This window comes from Leptidea sinapis, chromosome 47 (assembly GCF_905404315.1).
Source record: "Leptidea sinapis chromosome 47, ilLepSina1.1, whole genome shotgun sequence".
Classification (NCBI taxonomy): Eukaryota; Metazoa; Arthropoda; class Insecta; order Lepidoptera; family Pieridae; genus Leptidea; species Leptidea sinapis.
Genome location: NC_066311.1, coordinates 2,681,675 through 2,705,593, shown reverse-complemented (window position 1 = coordinate 2,705,593; position 23,919 = coordinate 2,681,675). Strand labels below are relative to the sequence as shown.

The following is a 23,919-nucleotide window of genomic DNA, read 5'->3' as shown; positions in this document are numbered from 1 at the left end:
CTCCTTTTTTTTGGTACCGGATGGACAAGGGCTGACTTCCATGAGTCAGGGACTATGCCTTTGGAATAAGAGTGCCGGAATAAACGCGTTAGCACCGGCGTCAACTCAGGGTCACACGTTCTAAGCACGATTGGAGAAATGCGATCCGGCCCGCTCGACTTCCTGACGTCCAACGTAAACAGAGCTCGCCTAACAGTTTTCTGTCGGAACTGTACTTCAGGCATGGAGCTCTGATACGGCGGGATGTCGGCGGTGTTTTTCCGATGTCGTCAAGAGTCGAGTTGGAGGCAAAAAGAGTGCACAGGAGATCGGCTTTCTCTTTTGCCGTATGGGCCAGGGTGTCATTCCTCATGTGCAACGGCGGCATGGACGAATGGTTGAAGTTACCAAGAGCAGCTTTCAACAACGACCAGAACTTGCGTGTTCCGGTCGGGTAACTGGAAAGCTGCTCGCCAATTTTGACGACGTGCTTCGATTTCGCACGGGCGATGTGCCGCTTAAAAAATCTGGAGGCACGGTTATATTTCCTCTTCAGAACTTTGCAGTTTGGATCCTTTGAGCCCAGCGCCGCAACCCAAGTTCGATACGCCTGTTTTTTGCAGTCAGATGCTACTTTAACTGACGCATCGAACCAGGGCTATGATCTGCCACCGATCGGCACCGAGCTTGGTATAAAAATATCCATGCCCTGCAGTATCACATCGGCTACTGCAATGGCGCAGGCAGTAGGATCATCCGAAGGGAAACAAACCCTGCCCCAAGGGTAGGATGCAAAAAAGGATCGCATCCTATCCCAATCTGCTGACTTGTAGTGTCAAACGCAGCTGGTCGCTGGTTGTCTGCGACATTGGCGTCGGATAGGCACTACACTCCTGACCAGGCAATGGTCGGACGTTCCGAGTGGGGCGTCGACCTGGTAACCATAGGGATGTGTAGTCAGCAGAAAATCTAATAAGGACGGCATGTGGCTATCCACATCCAGGAGCCGCGTTGGCGACTCAACCAATTGGGACAGACCATACGCCAATGCAAAATTATGCACAGATCGCCCTGCGTAGTCTGTAGTACGTGATCCAAGCCATTCGGCATTGTGCCCGTTGAAATCACCCAAGACTACGATTTCAGCGGAGGGGATCTGAGCAAGCACGTCATCAAATGCCGCTTGAACGCAGCCCATGAGGTGATCCGTTTCTGCGTTACCACTATGGGACCTGTAGACACACGCATTGATGCGGACAAGGTTCTCTAAATCTGCGTGGAGCCAGAGAGTAGACAGGTCCCTACCCTCAAAATTGCCGAGACGGCGACAGCAGATATCCTCCCTAACGTACACACATACCCCGGCATGAGGCATGAAATTATGCTCTATTTTGTACCTGGGGTACGTTAAATATGTCGTATCGCAAATCTTTAATTTCCGATCCGTCTCGCATTCGCCCTGACCATTCAAATCTTAAGGCAAATCCTTGAAAGATTGTGGTCTGGATCAAAACATTTCAACGAGTAGAGGTCAACTGAGAACGGACTTTCCAAAATTCCATCCGCAAGAGTTTTTTTTTATTATGAACAGACCAACGTCTGTCGGGTCAGCTAGTATTCAAATAAATATACTAAGAATTAGCAGAACTGTTTAGACGACGTACATATTTACCTCTGGATCGTCGGCTTCACCATTGATTTTTTTGATTATTTGCGACGAAATAAAAATTCTCTATGTTCATTCTTACGAACACTTTTTTATTTCGGTAATAACTGATCTGAACTGTAAATTAAATATTGTGCATCTTGTTTTATATTTAAATTAACTCACCCGTATTCGCAAACGTCAAAGAAAAACTAAATGTCAAATTTACCGTAAAAGAAATAATTACAATTAACAAACTTAAAAACACAATTTACACATGTACACACATCACATACAGTAGTAGAAAGTGTCCATTTCAGCTTGATTCCTTCGAAAGGCAAACACATAATCTATTTGCCCAGAAGACTCGCGATACACTGGTCACTGATTAGTGATGACTGAAGTGGTGAACATTCAAATAATGAAAAAAATAAGCCTTTAATAGGGAATACCTCACAATTATAGTTTATCGATACTTTTTTACCATTATTAAGCATCCATTACGAAATACCTACCCAAGGATAGGATACAATAGGATAAAAGTTCTTACGCACATTAAATTATCGTGTAAAAGGAAATCGAGCCCACTATAATGATTTGTTGCGTGAATACAACTTTCTTCAGCTATGTCAGCGCCGCACTATTACAGACTGTGTAACTTTAAAGAAAATATGTACTGGTGAGCTGACATCTTCTGAGGTCCTCAGTCTCGTAGGCTTTCACGTCCCAGCCAGGTCTCTCCGCACATGCATTACTTTTGAGCTATCGTCCCCAAGAACAAACATTGGGTTTCGCGCGCCATTGCACAGAATGTGTAAATCTTACAATAGTTTTCTCGACATCGACATATTTTCGTGCTCCCCTGCTGTGTTCAGACACAGTTTAGAATTAAAATTAAAATCGTTCTTATCGTTGCCCCAAGTTTAGTTTTAATTAATTTCATTTGTCTACATCTTTTAAATTAGTTACTTCTGTGAATGTTTGCGTTTTGTGACTGTATACCTTTGATTTTTCTTTTTGTTATTATTGTATTTGTGAAACATGTGTTAGGACGCATCTACATTTATATTTTGTATCTCTTTCCTATATTTTTCAGTTCTTGTGATGTGTTTGTTATGTTTCCTTGTAATAATAAATAAATAAATAAACTATTTTTGTGTCCTATTCGAATGTTATTATAATTTTAACAAATTGTAAGTTTAATGAACATCTAGCAAGTATTTTTTTACGATTTAACTTACGAAACTACTGTTTTGTGAGTTGTGGGTGACTAAAAGGGTTTTTTGATGTGACGCTGTAAGTTTCTCACTCGCATAATGAAAGAATAATAATATGGGTAGGTGTGTTTGTTGGGGAGTATATCTGCTGTCAACGTTTCGGCAATTTCAAGGGTAGGGTGTACTCTCTGGCTGCGAGTAGATTATGAAGACCACGTCCGGTCATGTCTACAAGTCATCTGGAAGGTGTCAAGGAAGGTGTCAAGGAAGCCAAATTGGCTTGAATGAAGCTAGGGTTCATTAATAGATCATGGTAATACTTCAAGCTGACCTAGATTATAGCGCACTCCAAAAGAAGTGCAGGAAGCGCAGGAACACCAGATACTGCCTGTATTGTTGTCACCTCTGGTCAGACGCACCGCAGTATCAGCTAGAACCTAATGCCCGCGTGCATCGCATAGCTGCTCGAATTGTCGGGGATGGATACCCGACAATGATCTAGCCATTCACAGAGTACTGGAGTGACTCAGCAACACTGGTGGAGGAGACAAGAGTGCTTGTGATAGAAACTGGAATGTCAGAAAAAAATTTCTCAAAAGCAGAAGCAACTTCCTGCTGAGATTGAATTATAGTATTGTTTACTGATAAATTGTTTTCAATGTTGCGGTCTTTCACTCTTCCCAGTTAATCACATTCCAAGTCATCTTTATTTATTCGGTGCATTTTTTATTATCTGTCTGATATGCATAGACTTTGCAATAGAACAAATACTTTTAAATAATTTAGAGTATTTTTTAACATACTCGAGAAAACGTGATCTCTCACTATATAGTTCATTTAGGCTTTGTCTGCTCCTATGAATGCCAGCTGTTGCCCAATCATTAAATGACAAGAGACCACCTGATTTGACTGACCAAGAACTTCCCGAATATTTGAAAATTTTCAATTTTATTAGTTAAAAAGAAAAGGCCCACTGAGTGAGCCCGTTCTCATGTCTGAAACATAAATTTTCGAATGGGTGATAGCAGTTTTTGACGTTCTGATAGTGACTTTTTATCCTATTCTTAATTAAATTAGTTGAAATTGAAAGTGAATTTTCTCTTCAGTTTTAATCATCCACCGTTTCTTTTATTAAAGTTTTAAATGGCATGCTAATATTTAAAGAACTAAACATTTTTATTTCAGTTGTTACATTGATTGTATCAATCGTTGCTTGGGCAAGTGCGAAATCAAAATTCTTCTGTGAGTTAGCGCGTGCACATGCCTACGTTCCTGTCTGTGGCACTAATGGACAGACATATGACAACAAATGCTTGTAACTATTCCGGAAAATCTATTAAGATAAAGATATTTCCGTGATAAAAAGATAGAGCGGTTGAATTTAAAAATATTATAAATACACGAAGTGCGTACCATCAATTTCAAAACATTCATCGCCCCTGAGGTGGCTCTGTTACATACACTCTGCTGTGATGGCGGTGATGACTTATCATCATTTTTCTTGAGGAAGATACCCTTTTAAGTATTTTCAACTATTCTTAGTATATTCTGCTCTTCCATCGCTGCTGCTAAATATAATAGATTGATAATTTTTGATGGTACGACTACTACATTTGTGAATTGGAATACCTCCTTTACAATTAGATTACAAAACAAAGGAAGTTTATGTATAGAAAGATAATGAAATAAAATGAATTGTCTCATGAGAATTGTAATACTTCGTTCGCGCTCGTCACCTTGAGACATAAAATGTTCATTCTCATAAATGTTCATTAGTCTCATTTGCCCAGTAATTTCACTATCTGCAGCGCCCTTCAGACCAAAATACAATTATGTTTACAAATTATTTCTTCATGACAGAAATAGACCGTTGTGGTATTCATAATCCAGCCGGCATTCGTTGCAAAGGAGCCTCCCACTGGTGAAACATGAAATGCCTTTGTTTTGTCAGACTGCGAGGGAAGTCGGGCTTAAAGAATTACTTTTGCTAAGAGTATGTCTGAGTCGATGAAATTGTTAATTATTTTAAAAGATACAACGCGTCTTTTTGCGCCTATTCCTAAGCAGTCTCTATCCAAAGTTGGATAGAGACTGCAAAAACCAAAGCTGAATGGAGTTCCTTGGAGGAGGCTTTTACCCAAAAGAGGTCCATACAAAACAGAGATAGTAACTTAGAGTAAGATTATATAATTGTTATTTTTGCATGGAATCAAATAAAGCTTCATTATTATTATTATTATTATTATTATTAATCCCAATCAATATTTTGGGCAGAAAGGGTATTGGATCTGGTTCTGATGAATATACCTGTTGACACTAAATTTGCATTTCAGTTATCTGCGTATAGAACTGGTCATCTATCACGGATTTCAAGTTGAATATCTCTTCCTGCAGCATTCTGTTTGATTTTATGAAATTGTTTCCGTTGTCACTGTTCATGTGACCTGGAATTCCGCGACGAGCTGAGAGTCGACAGAAAGGTGCAAGAAAGGCAGACGCGGTAAGATCGGATTCAAGCTCAAGACGAATACCCTTGGTTGTCATGCATATGAATACAGCAATGTATCCTTTGGTGCATTAAATTTCTCGTCCTTTGGCTGACTTTATATCAGCAAAACCTGTAAAACCTATTGCTGTATAATAAAATGGTCTCGAAATATTGGTTCTAGCTGGTGGTGAATCAAGCAATAATTGGTCATTCTATGAGCATAATCAATAAGCATATTCGTCAAATGATGGTTGTGTGGTAAAATTGTAGGATGTTTCATATTATTATTATTTATATTTGCTGTTGATATTCGTCCACCTACTCTTAAAACTTCTTGGTCATCCAGAAACGATGTAAATTTTAAATCTTACTCCTAGGATGCGCTTGCTTGTGCTTTTCAATATATATGATATTCTCTGACAATTCCAATGATTGTAAATATTTTAATAAAATAGTATTCACTTTTGTGTTCAGGTGTTGTTAGATATGATGGTTTGTTACTCAATCGCATAGAGAAACGAAGCATCCAAGCCATAACTCGCAATACTTGCTTATTATTGTTATATCTATTTAATAAGGTTTCTATGACGCCGTTTTCATATTTTAGCGTAGACACATATATTTGTGTAGAAATTTTAATCTCTTCGTTTGTACTGTAGGATGTACTTTTTGTGGTTTTTTCCTCAAACAATGGCAACCAAACTGGGCCGGACCACCATATGGAATGGTGAACTAGCTCGTCAGCCGTGCTTCCTCTACTTGCGCAATCAGAATTGTTGTCCTTGGACTGTACATAGCCCCAGCATGATGACGGCATTGTTTCTTTGACATGTTTGACCGTATTTACCACAAATGGTTTGCATCGATTAAGATCTCCGCTCAACTATCCTTATACCGCTGTGGAGTCAGGCCAACCAATTATCTATAATTACCTATTATATTTAGACAAACATTTACGTGTACTTTTTATCATCTTTGATAGTAACAGCGGCGCATAGTTCTAGTCTAGGTAGCGAAATAATCTTCATTGATGTTACAAGCCGTGTTTTTGCTGCTACGATGACAACCGACAATTTGTTTTGGTCATTCTCATGAATCCTAGTATATATAACGCATGCATTAGCCTTTTCAGATGCATCACAGAATCCGTGAAGCTCAGTGGTGTCATTAACGTTGCATTGTAGCCAACTTTGTATATTAATATGCTTTATATTGTTATTTAAGTTATTTCTTATGATATCTCATCTATAAAAATGGTTTCTGGCAATATATCATCCCATTGAAGATAAAGTTATCAAATTTCCTGGAATAACAACTCAAGCTTGGTTTTAACAGGTAAGTAAAAACTAACCAAGAGGGTCGAATAGTGTTGATATGTCAGACAATAAAGTGCGTTTGGTAAGCTTTAACGATGGTTCTAATATGAGGTTAAACATAATTTATCATTTGTTTTCCATTGTAATCCCAAGGCCTTTGTTGACTCTTGGTACTTCTTGAAAATATACGTGTGGCTATTTGTACTGTTGTCCTTATCTTCATCAAATAATTCTATTTTGTTAGATGACCATTTTCTGAGATTGAATCCACCCGAACTTAACAGTGCTATAAGTTCTGCTTTTAACCTTTTTGCGGATTCAAGGTCATGTCTCCCGTGCAATACGTAATCAGTATGGAATCTGGTATTCACTAATTCTGCTGTATGAGAAAAACGTTGAGCTTCATGTTTGGCTAACTGTTTTAAAAACATCATAGCTAGGAATGGTGCAGCTTTGGTGCTGTATGTATTAATGAAGCTCCAAATGAAGTCATTTGAAACAACAGTTGAATCGTCGTATATTTTTAAAGAAATGATTGGAATCTGGAGAGTCTCTTGTCTTATATGCAAGTGATTGTGGTGGGGGTACATCTGGTAAACTGACTTTACCACTCGAACAGCAAATACCTGCAGTTTCCGTGCATGACAATACTTGCATATCATATTCATTTTTCCGATGACAATATCTGGATATTTACTGTATTATTTTTTGCAATCATGATGGAAAGCTTCAAGTTCTAGACTCTTACATTTAGCAGGTCGTTGTTGACGTAGATTGGCTATTATTTCGTTACTTGAGGTCTTTTCGACTTCAAGTTGAACAATAATTTTAATCGTGATCGCGTTTCATCAACAGTTAGTCTTTCTTCTTCTGTTTAATTTTCTGTAGATCTTTTTATCCTTTCACGATTATTTGAAAGCCGTTCCTCAAACGGAAAATCACTGGATTTCGGTTTATATACTACTGAATATAGAAATTTCTACTACCAAAACACTCTAGAATGTTCAAATAGTTCGGACATTTTCGTTCCTTGAAATTACTTGAATTTGATTAATTAATGTTATCTCGCTATTTTAATGATCTTCACTAGAACTACTACTACTACTACTTTCAATGATCCTAACTGGATTTCGGTATATATATCGTCAAGTATCGAAATTTCTAGTTCCAGAACACTCTAGAATATTTAAATAGTTCCGAAGTTTTCGTTCCTCGACATAACGTGAATTTGTTTAATTACTGTTCACTTCAATGATCTTTACTGGACTGAGAACACAATAGAACTGACGACAAGTCACTGGATTTCGGTTTATATATCGTCAAATATCGAAATTTCTAGAGTCTTCTACTCTAGAATATTCAAGTTAGGACGTTTTCGTTCATTCCTCGAAATTACGTGAATTTGTTTACTTACTGTACAATTGTACTTTAAATAATCTTCATGTTTTAGGCATTTTGGAAGTTTCCAGATTATTCCAAAAAAATTTTGAACTTTTTAGACCACTTCACTTTTTAGATCATTCTAGAGTATCCCGTAAATAAATTAAAACAGTTGCAGACATATTAAAAATTTCTTAATCTTTAAAACGTCTCAGATTATTTTGGATCGATTTCAACAGTCGCACTAATCTTAGAACTTTCTAGACCATTTTAGAAAATTTTATGGTTTACGGTTTAAGAATCTTTATTTCTCAAAAGAATTAACAATTTACTTACTGAGAAAACTTAAATTATCTTAAAAGTAAGATTTGGTACTAATAATTAAATAAAATAAAAGTTAAAACTGAATTACTGAATTTAGAACGTCCTAGAAAATTTCGGATTGATTTTAACAGTTGCAGATATATTGGAACTTTCTAGATCTTTTGAGAAGGTTTCTTATGCATCCTAGATCATTAAAACCAATTTAGAACTTTTTAGATAATTTTAGAATTTTTTTAGACAATTCCGAATCAATTTTATCAGTGGCACGAATTTCTTCTGTACGGTTCTTCTGTTCGGGAACTTCCCTGTTCATATCAGAAAATTTTTCTAGACCATTTCGCATCAATTTCATCAATTGTAAATATTTTGGAACTTTCTACATCATTCCATTAAGTCTTAGAACTATCTAGATCATTCCAGAAAGCCTTAGAACTTTCTAGATTGATTACATCAGTTGCACACATTCTGGAAATTTCTAGATCATTACCGTGATTTTCAGAATTTGACAGAAGTTAACATTAGATAGAGAAGGACAGATATATAGTATATAATTTCACATTATTGCCACCCAAAACCACCCACTTCCACCCATTTCGACCAAGCTCCCTTATGCACACCAGGGGACCTAGAGGTATTTGCCATCCCAACGGGAATTTGATCAAAATTGCGGATAATATAGAAAACCGTTTGACACTAATTTCATCCTTTTACTTCTTGGCCCAATAGTTAATGAAAGGGTTTCCGACTGCTTTGTTTTCTGCTTTTCCATCGCGATAATATCGCCACTATGCACCAAGTAGGTCCCTGTGAAATGCTCGAGTTTTCAATAAGTACGAAGGTCATAGTAGGCATGCGGGTTCCATATACCAGAAAGAAATATACCTACAATCACTGGCTTATAATAATTCCAGGATTAAAGTTGAACGCTAACGAAACGAAAATATAGTTTCTGAGGACATCGCTTCACTTCGAGCGCTCCCACGTTCCTGGTACAACTAGCTGCACAATCACGGGAATACATTCCAAGAGATAAATCAAGACGTCCCTCGGGAGGACTGGAACAACTTCCTACTTTAAACAATGATTTCAAAGAATGTAAAAGTGTTTATATAGTCACAGAGTAGAGATGGATACTTACGTATTAAATATAGTGAAGGAATATATTAAAAAATAATTAATATATATATAGTCCCAAATATAACATATGGCCATTATTATTGAGAATCCTGTGACTTAAGTACATCTCTTTTAAATAAAACAAATAATTGAATGATTTATTGCTATATTTTGTTTTGAATTTTATTACTTTCTTTTATTTGCTTCATGATTTTGTTAGCATTTGCCTTTGTGAGCAATCCTTGCACCGCGACACTCACATCTGTAATGTGAAAAGTAAGAATAATTAAAATAGATTAAATGCTCAGACTTATGATTAATTCTAAGTTTTTAAATATTGATGGTATTAAGATATTTATCTACATAATTATAATAATAATACCAGCACAAATCTTCCAACATAATATGTAGATTTACTTAACGAAAATATTATCATTGTGACTAAGTATAATGTTGCTTAGGAATAATAATAATATTAATAATAATAATGAAGCTGTTTGTGATTCCGTGCACAAATAACAATTATGTAATCTTGTTTTGTATGATCCTCTTTTGGGTAAAAGCCTCCTCCATAGAACTCCATTTAGATTTGGTTTTTGCAGTCTCTATCCAACTTTGGATATAGTTGGATAGAGACTGCTTAGGAATAGGCGCACGTATTAAGACGCGATGTATCTTTATAAAATTATTAACAATTTTGTTGACTCAGACAAACTCTTAGCAAAAGTAATTCTTTAAGCCCGACTTCTCTCGCAATCTGATACAACAAAGGCATTTCATGTTTCACCAGTGGCAGGATTTCCTATGCACAAAATGCCGGCTAGATTATGAATACCACAATGGCCTTTATTTTTCTGCCATGAATCAATAATATGTAAACATAATTGTATTTTGGTTTGAAGGGCGCTGTAGCTCGTGAAATTACTGGGCAAATGAAACTTAATAAATATTTATGAGAATGAATATTTTATGTCTCAAAGTGACGAGCGTAATTGCAGTGCCCTTAAGAATTTATACGGTTTTTCAAGAATCCTGAGCGGCACTGCATTGTAACGGGCAGGTCGTATCAGTAACTCGTCCCTCATCATTTAAAAAAAAAACTGCTATAAGCTCTAAATGTGCCAAAAATACCAGATCATATGAATATGATTCAAAAGCACATTATTTTTGAATAATTGCAACTGGATGAGCAAGACACCTTATACAATGAAGTTACCATTTCCAATATATAAAACGTCATAACACATGAAAATATGCCAGAAAATCGGCACAGGAACTCCCTGATATGATTCCTAGCCGTGTTAGGATTTATTACAATTGTCATGAGACAATTCATTCTATTTCTTTATCTTTCTATACATTTTTTTTTCTTATGGAATAGGAGGACAAACGAGCGTGCGGGTCACCTGGTCTTAAGTGATCACCGCAGCCCACATTCTCTTGCAACACCAGAGGAATCACAAGAGTGTTGCCGGCCTTTAAGGAAGGTGTACGCGCTTTTTTTGAAGGTACCCATGTCGTATCGTCCCGGAAACACCGCACAAGGAAGCTCATTCCACAGCTTTGTAGTACGTGGAAGAAAGCTCCTTGAAAACCGCACTGTGGAGGACCGCCCCACATCCAGATGGTGGGGATGATATCCAAATTTGTGGCGTGTCGTGCGCAGGTGGAATTCGGCGGAAGGAATCAGGTTGAACAGCTCTTCGGAACACTCCCCGTGATAAATGCGGTAGAAGCCACACAATGAAGCGACGTCTCTAAGCAACGCCAAGTGATCCAGCCGTTCACAGAGCACTGGGTCCCCGACAATTCGAGCTGCTCTGCGTTTCACGCGGTCAAATGGATCGAGCTGATAGTGGGGTGCGCCAGACCAGAGATGACAGCAATACTCAATGTGTGGCCGGACCTGCGCTTTGTAGAGCGCTAGAATATGGGCCGGCTTGAAGTATTGCCGTGCTCTGTTGATGACGCCCTGCTTCTTCGAAGCCAATTTGGCTTTGCCCTCCAGATGGCCGCGGAATTGGCAATCGCTCGAGATTTCGAGACCCAGTATTCCGATACTAGGCGAGGCTTTGGCTAAACTTCCTTTGTTTTGCAATCTAATTGTAATGGAGGTATTCCAAATCACAATAGCTACTTATTCACTGTACTTGTAGTCGTACCATCAAACATTATCAATTTATTATATTTAGCAGCAGCGATAAAAGAGCAGAATATACTAAGAATAGCTAAACATACTTAAATGGGTATCGTTCTTAAGAAAAATGATGATAAGAGATCACCGCCACCAGAGCAGAGTGCGTGTATCACAGCCACCATAGGGGCGATGATTGTTTTTTAATTTATGGTTCGCACTTCATGTGTTATGTTTTGATTATAATATTTTTTAAATTTATAAGTTCTATCTTATTATCACAGAATTATCTTTATCTTAATAGATTTTCTGGAAAACTTACAGGCATTTGTTGTCATAAGTCTGTCCATCACTGCCACAGACAGGAACGTAGTCATTTGCGCACTCTAACTCACAGAGGATTTTTGATTTTGCACTTGCCCAAGCAACGATTGATAAAATCAATGTAACAACTGAAATATGAGCATGACATTAGAAGAGGAACTGAAAGCTGATGATTAAAACTGAAAAGATAAATCATATTGATTTTTAACTTTTTTTTGTTCAAAATACGATATTCAAATACTAACTGAACATCAAAAACTGTCACCACCCATTCGAAAATTTATGTTTCAGACATTAGAACGGGCTCACTCAGTGGGCATTTCTTTTCAACATCCCGCTAAGAAAATTTAGAATTTAAAAAAATTCGGTAAGTTCTTGGTTTTACGAAAATCGAGATTGCATCAGATCTCGACGTTTTAAGGTCCTAGGAAGCTTCCCTGCTATTCCCACGATGATGTCCGTACCTCTGAATGTATGTGTGTGTGTGTGTATGTATGTATGTAAATCTCTTATAACTTTTGAACAGATCGACCGATTCCATCGCGGTTGGCGCCATTCGAAAAGGCTTGACAAAACAGACCGATTCGGACCGGTGGAATTTAAGAAATCTCAAAACATAATAAAAAAAATATTGGTGTTTTTTTGGAATAACTTTCAAACGGGTTTATCGATAGATTCCAAAAACTAAAAATGATTTCAATGAAAAGTAGCAAGAAAATTAATTCTACTCTTTAAAGTTAAATATATTAAATAGTAATTATTTTAAGCACTATCTATACGATGTACTGAAATGCAACTAAATCCTCTAAATTTTCAGTTTTCAGCCAGACTTCCAAACAATGATTTTTGTGAATAATAATCATACTTAATAAAAAAGTTTTCATTTAACGCATGTAAACAAACGGTGGAAAGAAATAGATAATACAAAGTAATAGTTTCATGGCGAATGGTTTTATTTCCTTCTATCAACTTGACCAACTATGAGGAGACTTGCAGGCGATTAGTAGTAATGTAAACCTTATTACCCTAGTTATATAGGTACCCTATAAGGAAGTCATTATTTTTTTCCATTTTAATTAATAATTTACAAAAAGTTCAGCTTATCGCACTATGAAAGTATAATGTATTTTTAATTAAAATAGATACTACATAGCTAACTAGCTGGAAATCGGTCCTCTAGATCAATAGTCAATCTGCTACTTGTGGTGGCAGGATGATCCTGTTGCCGAAGGCTATGCTTCAGATTCTTAAAAGTTATTGTATACATATTTTTTTATATATATAATCCCTTATAAAATGCTCACAGAATAGCTTTATTAATTTACGGTGTGTGGTGGATGATGCAGCTACTGTACTCAATAACTTTTCTTTTGTATTAATTTACACTTAATTTTTTGACTTACTTGTGTAAGGCATTAACTATTTGACGTTTGAGTATGTTTGTTGCATCACTTTATATTGTAATTGAAATCATTTGTAAAACAATGAAAATGTAAATCTGGATTTAAAAGAGTGGCAAGGAGTTTCTTGCTACTTCTTCATATTAGCTCAACCTTCTACAAAGTAGCGGTAGATTCAATAAGAAAATAATTTTATATTTGACATTCGTAAGTGTCATTTCCTTGAGCTACATGAATAAAGTGATTTTGATTTGATTTATCTGGATGCGCAAATGCTAAAGGAATTTAGAAGACTCACTATTGCTAGACCATATATTAGGCATGATACCTGATCAAATGACCCTACAATTAATAATAGTAAGTATATTGTGGAACTACCTTCTAAGGACGACTGGATGAACTCAAGGACGGGCGGGAGCATCTTATGGGTCACTACTGTCCAAAGTAGAATATTAAGTTGGCAGTGGGGTCTATGGAGAACGCCCCAGGCTTACACCCAGCACAAACTTAGGGAGTTTTACCTGCATAATTCAAGCAGAGGTATACGCCATTTTAGAATGCGCAGATACCAATGTCCAAAAAGGCTACTTCAACTAAAATATATACATTCACTCTGACAGTCAGGCAGCATTGTTGGCCTTAGACGCAGACTTAACGGCGTCAAAATTAGTCAAAACTGCATTGACTGCCTAAACACAATAGGCATAAAAAATAGGCTGATTCTCAGATGGGTCCCCGGGGTATGCCGGAGTCATAGGCAGTGAAACAATCGATGAGCTCAGAAACCCTGAGAATACAATGTCAAAAAGAAATACTTGAACGCTGGAGCAACACAAGAGGTATAAACCATTCCAAAGCACTGATAAAGGCATTCACCAGTAGAGACGGGAATGAAGCCCTATCACTGAACAGAAAAAATCTATGCGTACTTACCAGCATGTTAACTTGGCACTGTTGCCTAAACAGGCAACTCAGTATCAGAAATGGGAAATCAGGAATCAGAAAACAAAAATATTGCGGGTTTTGCCTTGAGGCCGATGAAACGCCTCCTCGCTCCTGTGGGATTGCGGCCCACTAACGCATAAGCGTAACATAATCCTTAGTGACTACACTCTGCTGTCAGTTGATTTTTTTTAAACTCGCGTTAAGAAGCGTCGCAGGACTTGACGACGAATGTATGATGACGTATGAGTGGCGAACTCAATAGTTCTATTCTGGACACGGTGTTACTAGGACTATCAGTCCTAGTAACTAGTTTTCTTATTTTTTTTTATTATGACAAGCATTTTTATTTAGTTTCACCTGTCCCGTTGTCTGTCTGTAATCAAATCTTGCAAGTTAAATTTTACTCACTTTTTTGCTGTTTTTTCGTTTGCTTTTTTGTAAATTAATTAATTTAATCAAAAATAACCTCAATATAATTACTTTTTTTATTTACATTGTTATTTTTGAAATATAAATAATATGAAAATGTGTCAGTCGACAGCTGTGGTCCATTCAATGGGAAACGAGTGTCATATGTTAATATATAAAACTACGATAAATAAATTTATCAGTTTCTTTTCACTTTTTTGGATCACTTAGTGTACCCAAAAAATTATCCGAGCAACTGGAGTACACTGAAGAAGGGTCGAAAATACTTGGTACAAATATCCACTTATTTTGGCTGGCGATTTCAACATCAACTTCGCTGATAAAAAGTCAGAACGGTTGACAACTTTTCATTCGAAAATATTGAGTTTGAAAATGAATTATGAACCACAAGAATCCACAACAAAATATGGGACCACCATTGACACCATTTTCCAGATATTTAGAAGATCTGAACAAAAACAGTTTCACTGTAGAAAATTGGGCCAAGTACACGTTCACAACTCTTGGTTTACAAAAATACCAAAAAGAAATTTTCACTTCGTAAAAAGATGTAAAATCTGAACAAAAACAGTTTCACTGTAATACATTGCGCCAAGTACACGTTCACAACTTTTGATTTACAAAAATACCATGGAGAAATTATCACTTTACAAAAAGATGTAAAATCAAAGAAAAGACAGACCAAGTAGCCGTTATGATTTTTAATTGGTATCTTCAAAACACTCCGACGAGGAGGTGGAGGCCATGTATCAGGATATCTCAACAGTCATCCAATATCCGAAGACCCATTTCAAGATTGCTGTCTTTTAAATTGGTGGGGTTGTGGTTCGCGCTCCATATGTTATATTTTTTTCACACGCCGCCCACACTCTGTACACAGACACTCAGGGGCGATGTTTTTTTTTAAATTGGTGGTAAGCACTTCATGTGTTACCTATGTTCTCTTCATAACTAGCTGACCCGCAGACGTTGTTCTATCAATCGAAAAAAATGATCTAAGTATTCGGGAATAGGAAAGTGTAATCAAAATTATTGATAAAAATAAAACAAAAACGTATTTCTGATTGATTATATAATATTATGTTGTAATTAAATGACAAGGATTTTTTTTATGGAACAGGAGGACAAACGAGCGTACGGGTCACCTGGTGTTAAGTGATCACCGCCGCCAACAATCTCTTGCAACACCAGAGGAATCACAGGAGCGTTGCCGACCTTTAAGGAAGGTGTACGTACTTTTTTTAAAGGTACCCATGTCGTATCATCCCGGAAACACCGCACAAGGAAGCTCATTCCACAGCCTTGTAGTACGTAGAAGAAAGCTCCTTGAAAACCGCACTGTGGAGGACCGCCACACATCCAGATGGTGGGGATGATATCTGATATATTATATATGATGATGATACATGTATTATAGTTTTCCTGCAAAAAGCTTTCATATAACCGCTTTATAATCGCCAGTTTATTAAAGTATTAAAATGGATATATGGTATGTTATCCTTAAGAGATAGACGTATGCCATCGCAGACTTTTCTAAGGTACACAATTCCACCATACATTATTTTGTTATATCTCCAAGGGCTTATGCAGTGTTGAGGTTGAAAGCTCCTAGTTTTCCGACATATTCAAGAAATATCGTTAATGTATTCAAATTAAAACCTTCCTTGAGAACCAAGCTATCCATTTGTGAAATCAACATGAAAATTGGTGCAGAGTTTTTTGAGTTACCGCGAACAGACAAACAGACAGACGCGGCGGAGTACTATGTTTTATAATATATAGTGAAATTTTATAAATTAGGAAATTAGGCCATCCCTCCCCAACAAAATATGAAAACGGTCCGTAAAAAGATATTACCCCAGGAGGGTACCGGCTCTACCAGAGCCGGAGAATCCCTCCCCGAGCACTCTCGCTCGGGCTTCGTATTCTGGGGTGGGCACAGAACCGCGCATGACCGAGGACAAACGAGGCAGTAACACCACGGCACCCTGCTCCACGCTTTTGCAATATCAGGGGAATTCACTCCAATTTAAATGCCGTCCACCACCACCTTGAGACGGCGCAGGCGGCCTTGTGTTTCCTTACGGAGACGCAGACATCTCGACCTAGCGATTCGTCATATTTAACGTACCCCGTACAAAATTGGGCACAACTTTTTGCCTCATGCCGGGATATGCGTGTACGTTAGGGAGGATATCTGCTGTCGCCGTCTCGGCAATTTTGAGGGTAGGGACCTGTCTACTCTCTGGCTCCGCGTAGATTTAGAGGACCGCGTCCGTATCTATGCGTGTGTCTACAGGTCCCATAGTGGTAACGCAGACACCGATCATCTCATGGGCTGCGTTCAAGCGGCAATTGACGACGTGCTTGCACAGATCCCCTCCGCTGAAATCGTAGTCTTGGGTGATTTCAACGGGCACAATGCCGAATGGCTTGGATCACGTACCACAGACTACGCAGGGCGATCTGTGCATAATTTTGCATTGGCGTATGGTCTGTCCCAATTGGTTGAGTCGCCAACGCGGCTCCCGGATGTGGATAGCCACATGTCGTCCTTATTAGATCTTCTGCTGACTACACATCCCGATGGTTTCCAGGTCTGTGTCGATGCCCCTCTCGGAACGTCCGACCATTGCCTGGTCAGGAGTGTAGTGCCTATCCGACGCCACCGTCGCAGACCACCAGCGACCCGCCGCGTTTGGCACTACAAGTCAGCAGATTGGGATAGGATGCGTTCCTTTTTTGCATCCTACCCTTGGGGCAAGGTTTGTTTCCCTTCGGATGATTCTAGTGCCTGCGCCGTTGCAGTAGCCGATGTGATACTGCAGGGCATGGATATTTTTATACCAAGCTCTGTAGTACCGATCGGTGGCAGATCACAGCCCCGGTTCGATGCGTCAGTTAAAGCAGCATCTGACTGCAAAAAACAGGCGTATCGAACTTGGGTTGCGACGCTGGGCACAAACGATCCGAACTGCAAAGTTCTTAAGAGGAAATATAACCGTGCCTCCAGATTTTTTAGGCGGCAAATCGCCCGTGCGAAGTCTAAGCACGTCGTCAAAATCGGCGAGCAGCTTTCCAGTTACCCGACCGGAACACGCAAGTTCTGGTCGTTGTCGATAGCTGCTCTTGGTAACTCCAACCAGCCGTCCATGCCGCCGTTGCACATGAGGAATGACACCCTGGCCCATACGGCAATAGAGAAAGCCGAGCTCCTGTGCGCTCTTTTCGCCTCCAACTGGACTCTTGACGACAACGGAAAAACACCGCCGACCATCCCGCGGTGTCAGAGCTCTATGCCTGAAGTACAGTTCAGACAGAAAACTGTTAGGCGAGCTCTGTTTTCGTTGGACGTCAGGAAGTCGAGCGGGCCGGATGGCATTTCTCCAATCGTGCTTAGAAGTGGGCCCCTGAGTTGACGCCGGTGCTAACGCGTTTAGTCCGGCACTCTTATTCCAAAGGCGTAGTCCCTGCTCTTTAATTAAAAATGTTTATTGTACGATATTACATTGTAATCCATATTTTATATTAAAAAAAAAACCCGCTGAGTTTCTTGCGCCCATTCTTCTCTGGTCTCTTTTGAATGGGTGGTAGATTTTGACGTTCAATAAGTGATTTTAAATCCTATTTTGAATAAAAATATTTGAATTTGAATTTGAATTTGAATTTGAATTTGACTCATGGAAGTCAGCCCTTGTCCATCCGATCCAAAAAAATGGAGACAGTTCGGATCCGGCAAACTACAGGCCTATTGCTTTCACCTCCCTGCTCTCCAAAATCATGGAGAGCATAATTAGCCGCCAGCTTTTAGTATACCTAGAGAGTCACCAGTTGATCAACGACCGACAGTACGGCTTTCGCCATGGACGGTCGGCAGGTGATCTTCTAGTATACCTAACACATAGATGGGCAGCGGCTATTGAAAGCAAGGGGGAAGGCCTGGCAGTTAGCCTGGATATGGCGAAGGCCTTTGATCGTATATGGCACAAGGTGCTCCTCTCAAAACTTCCATCATTTGGGCTTCCCGAGAGCTTGTGCAAGTAGACCTCCAGCTTCCTCACTGGGCGTAGCATATAGGTCGTCGTCGACGGATATTGCTCGAACCCGAAGCCCGTGAATGCTGGAGTGCCCCAAGGCTGTGTGCTATCTCCTACGCTGTTTCTTCTGCATATCAATGATATGTTGGACACCTCCAACATGCATTGCTATGCAGATGACAGCACTGGTGATGCTGTATACACGGGCCATGCAGGTCTCTCTCGGGAAATCGTCGACCAGTGCCGGAAAAAACTTGTGTCTTCTATCGAGTCCTCTCTCGAGAAGGTCGCGGAATGGGGTAAATTGAACCTTGTCCAATTTAACCCCCAGAAGACTCAAGTTTGCGCGTTTACCACTAAAAAAACCCCATTTGTCGTATCACCGCTCTTCGAGAACACTTCCCTTAAAGCCGCGCCTAATATCGGAATACTGGGTCTCGAAATCTCGAGCAATTGCCAATTCCATGGCCATCTGGAGGGCAAAGCCAAATTGGCTTCGAAGAAGCTGGGCGTCATCATCACGGCAAGCCGGCCCACATTCTAGCGCTTTGCTAACATTGCTGTCATCTCTGGTCTGGTGCACCCCAGTATCTGCTGGATCCATTTGACCGCGTGCAACGTAGAGCAGCTCGAATTGTCGGGGACTCAGTACTCTGTGAACGGCTGGATCACTTGGCGTTGCGTAGAGACGTCGCTTCATTGTGTGTCTTCTACCGCATTTATCACGGGGAGTGTTCCGAAGAGCTGTTTAACTTGATTCCTGCCGCCGAATTTCACCCTCGCACGACACGCCACAAGTTAGGATATCATCCCCACCATCTGGATGTGTGGCGGTCCTCCACAGTGCAGTTTTCAAGAAGCTTTCTCCCTCGTACTACAAAGCTGTGGAATGAGCTTCCTTGTGCGGTGTTTCCGGGACGATACAACATGGGTACCTTCAAAAAAAGCGCGTACACCTTCCTTAAAGGCTGGCAACGCTCTTGTGATTCCTCTGGTGTTGCAAGAGAATGTGGGCGGCGGTGATCACTTAACACCAGGTGACCCGTACGCTCGTTTGTCCTCCTATTCTATAAAAAAAAATAGTAAGCTTTTCCTTATGATAACAGCATTGTCTATATCGTAATAGATTATTCAGAATATTTATATATCAGAATTGTGAGTCATTGTATCGAACGCCTTTAAGTAGTCTACAAAAGCAACATACAATTCGCAATTATTTTCTTTGTGTTTCTCTAAAAGTTGTTCCATTACATTTATATGGTCATATTGTGTTGAAAAGCCAGCACGGAATCCAGCCTGTTCAAACGTTTGCCTCTTATCTAAATGTTCATTTATGCGGTTCTGCAGAATAGACGCAAACAGCTTGTATATATTTGATAATAGGCTGATCGGTCTATAATTTCCGATGTCCAGTGGGCTACCCCTTATGTAAAACAAAATAATGTCGGATTTGCAGCAATGCGTACGTACTGTTTCAGTTTCAAGCACCATATTAAAAAGTCGTTAAGTGTGACACGAGTTGAAGAGCTCCTTTCTTCAACGCTTCATTGCTAATACTATCTGGCCCGGGTCATTTGTCGTATTTTAGTTTCTTTAAGTGTAATAGTATTTCTTTTTCAGTTATATATTCTATTATTTGGTTTGATTCTCTTGAAATAATATCTTCGTCACTAATATATTCGTATGCAAATTCTGATGGTCTGCTGTATAATTCTCTATAGAATTCTGTGGCATATCTCAGCACTTCTTGTCTGTTTGTAGAAATTCTCATCATTACTTTTGAATTTTTGTATCCAATATTTGTGTTTATTTAGTTCTTTGTTAGTTCGTCTTGAGTTTCTGTACGTATTTAGATTTTTTTCTATAATTCGTTTTCTGTGATTATTGTAGTCATTCTTTATAGCTTTACCTGTCTTTTTAAACAAGTTTTTGAGCTCCTCTTTCATATCTTTTGTCTTATTTTTTGTTGCTATCAGATTTGTTCTTTCACTTTGTTTTAGTAATTTTGTAGATCTTTGTGTGATAAGAGGTGCCGAGTTGGTTGATATTATGTTTTAAATTTTCTATATATCTTTTTGATTCATATTCGTTTTAAAGTGACTTAAGGGATGAATGGTAGGTCTTTCTGCTTCTTTTTGGTGTATTTAATTTGAAAGTTGCTCTAAGTAGTCTGTGATCTGAGTGAAATTTTATTTGATTTAGTATTTCTACATTTGATATTCTGATTGGCGTGTTGCTCATTATGAAATCGATTTCATTTGTAGTTCGGGTTCCATATACCGGAAAGAAATATACCAACAATCACTGGCTTATAATAATTCCAGAATTTAATTTGAACGTTGACGAAACAAAAATATAGTTTCTGAGGATATCGCTTAACTTCAAGCGCTCCCACAACTACGTCCCTCGGGAGGACTGGAACAACTTCCTACTTTAAACAATGATTTCAAAGAATGTAAAAGTGTGTATATAGTCACAGAGTAGAGATGGATACTGACGTAATAAATATAGTGAAGGAATATATTGAAAAATAATTAATATATAGTCCCAAATATAACATATGGCCATTATTATTGAGAATCCTGTGACTTAAGTACATCTCTTTTAAATAAAACAAATAATTGAATGATTTATTGCTATATTTTGTTTTGAATTTTATTACTTTCTTTTATTTGCTTCATGATTTTGTTAGCATTTGCCTTTGTGAGCAATCCTTGCACCGCGACACTCACATCTGTAATGTGAAAAGTAAGAATAATTAGAATAGATTAAACGCTCACACTTATGATTAATTCTAAGTTTTCAATTATTGATGGTATTAACATATTTAACTACATAATTATAATAAGAATATCAGCACAAATCTTCCAATATAATATTTAGATTTACTTAACGAAAATATTATCATTGTCACTAGGTATAATGTTGCTTAGGCATAATAATGAGACTTTATTTGATTCCATGCAAAAATAAGAATTATTTAATCTTGTTTTGTATGGACCTCTTTTGGGTAAAAGCCTCCTCCAAAGAACTATATTTAGCTTTGGTTTTTGCAGTTTCTATCCAACTTTGGATAGAGTTCGATAGAGACTGCTTAGGAATAGCCGCACGTATTAAGGCGCAATGTATCTTTATAAAATATTTAACAATTTCATCGACTCATACATACTCTTAGCAAAAGTAATTCTTTAAGCCCGACTTCCCTCGCAGTCTGTTAAAACAAAGGCATTTCATGTTTCAGCAGTGGGAGAATTTCCTTTGCACAGAATGCCAGCCAGATTATGAATACCACAACGACCTATTTCTGCCATGAAGCAATAATTTGTAAACATTATTGTATTTTGGTCTGATGGGCGCTGTAGCTAGTGAAATTACTGGGCACATGAGACTCAATGAACATTTATGAGAATGAACATTTTATGTATCATGGTGACGAGCGCAATTGCAGTGTCCTTAAGAATTTTTAGGGTTCAAGAATTCTGAGCGGCACTGCATTATAACGGGCAGGTCGTATCAGTTACTCGTCCCTCGTCTTTAAAAAAAAAACTTCTATAAGCTCTAATTGTGCCAAATATACCAGATCATAAGTATATGATTCAATAGCTCATTATTTCTGAAAAATTGCAACTGGATGAGCAAGATACCTTATACAATGAAGTTACCTTTTCCAACATATAAAACTTCATAACACATGAAAAGATGCCGGAAAATCGGCACAGGAACTCACTGTTATGATCCCTAGCCGTGTCAGAATTTATTACAGTTGTCATGAGACAATTCATTATATTTCTTTATCTTTCTACACATAAACTTCCTTTGTTTTGCAATCTACTTATTTACTGTACTTGTTGTCGTACCATGAAAAATTATCAATTTATTATAACTAGCAGCAGCGATAAAAGAGCAAAATATACTAAGAATAGTTGAACATACTTAAAAGTGTATCGTTCTCAACAAAAATGATGATAAGTGATCACCGTGTGTGTGTGTATCACAGCCACCTAAGGGGCGATTATTGATTTTAATTGATGGTACGCACTTCATGTGTTATGTTTTGTTTATAATATTTTTTAAATTTATAAGCTCTACCTTATTATCACAGAATTATCTTTATCTTAATTGATTTTTCGGAAAACTCACATGCATTTGTTGTCATATGTCTGTCCATTACTTCCACAGACAGGAACGTAGTCATGTGCACACGCTAAATCACAGAAGAGTTTTGATTTTGCACTTGCCCAAGCAACGATTGATAAAATCAATGTAACAACTGAAATGAAAATGTTTAGTTCTTTAAATATGAGCATGACATTTAAAATGAAACAAACGGTAGAGGATCTGAAAGCTGATAATTTAAACTGAAAAGACAAATCATATTGAAATTTAACTTTTTTTTATTCAAAACACGATGTTCAAATACTAACTGAACATTAAAAACCGCCACCACCAATTCGAAAATTTATGTTTTAGACATTAGAACGGGCTCACTCAGTGGGCCTTTCTTTTAAACATCCCGCTAAGAAAATATAAAATTAAAAAAAAATCTCTTTCTTGGTTTGACGAAAATCGAGATTGATCTCGGCGTTTTAAGGTCCTAGGAAGCTTCCCTGATATCCCGCGATGGTGTCCGTACCTCTAAATGTATGTGTGTATGTAAATCTCTTATGACTTTTGAACAGATCCACCGATTCCATCGCGGTTGGCGCCATTCGAAAGACTTGACAAAACAGACCGATTCGGACCGGTGGATTTTAAGAAATCTCAAAACATATTTAAAAAATCATAGGTGTTTTTTTGGAATAACTTTCAAACAAGTTTATCGATAGATTCCAAAAACTAAAAATTATTTCAATGAAAAGTAGCAAGAACATCAATCTACTATATAATATTAAATAGTAATTATTTTAAACACAATCATCACTTAACGCATGTGATCAAACGGTGGAAAGAAATATATAATACTTACAAAGTAATAGTTTCATGGCGAATGGTTTTATTTCCTTCTATCAACGTGACACACTATGAGGAGACTTTCAGCCGATTAGTAGTAATGTAAACCTACTTCGTTTGCTTTATATAGGATCCCTTTAAGGAAGTCATTATATATATAGGTAGTTTTTAAGGAGTCATTATTTTTTTCCATTTTAATTAATAATTTACAAAAAGTTCAGCTTATCGCGCTATG

The 23,919-nt window shown here is 38.0% G+C and overlaps 3 long non-coding RNA genes across 4 annotated transcripts in view; 2 read left to right on the top strand and 1 right to left on the bottom strand.

The window, feature by feature from the left end:
• The window catches only part of LOC126978223 (uncharacterized), a 31,835-nt gene extending 26,501 nt beyond the window's left edge, over positions 1-5,334 (top strand). Inside the window, exons 2-3 of the long non-coding RNA XR_007732552.1 lie at positions 4,027-4,156; positions 5,175-5,334. This is a non-coding gene — a long non-coding RNA (uncharacterized LOC126978223). The remainder of the gene's footprint in view (positions 1-4,026; positions 4,157-5,174) is intronic.
• LOC126978214 (uncharacterized) overlaps positions 1-23,818 on the bottom strand; it is a 38,753-nt gene extending 14,935 nt beyond the window's left edge. The window contains exons 1-2 of one of the 2 annotated variants that reach the window (XR_007732540.1): positions 23,701-23,818; positions 11,922-12,051 (exon numbers count right to left, since the gene is read on the bottom strand). This is a non-coding gene — a long non-coding RNA (uncharacterized LOC126978214). Of the gene's footprint in view, positions 1-11,921; positions 12,052-12,848; positions 12,943-23,700 lie in introns of those variants that run through there. The other variant, XR_007732541.1, reaches the window with a different exon arrangement.
• Positions 1-23,919, top strand: part of LOC126978216 (uncharacterized) — a 112,069-nt gene that overhangs the window by 30,855 nt on the left and 57,295 nt on the right. The window lies entirely within an intron of this gene.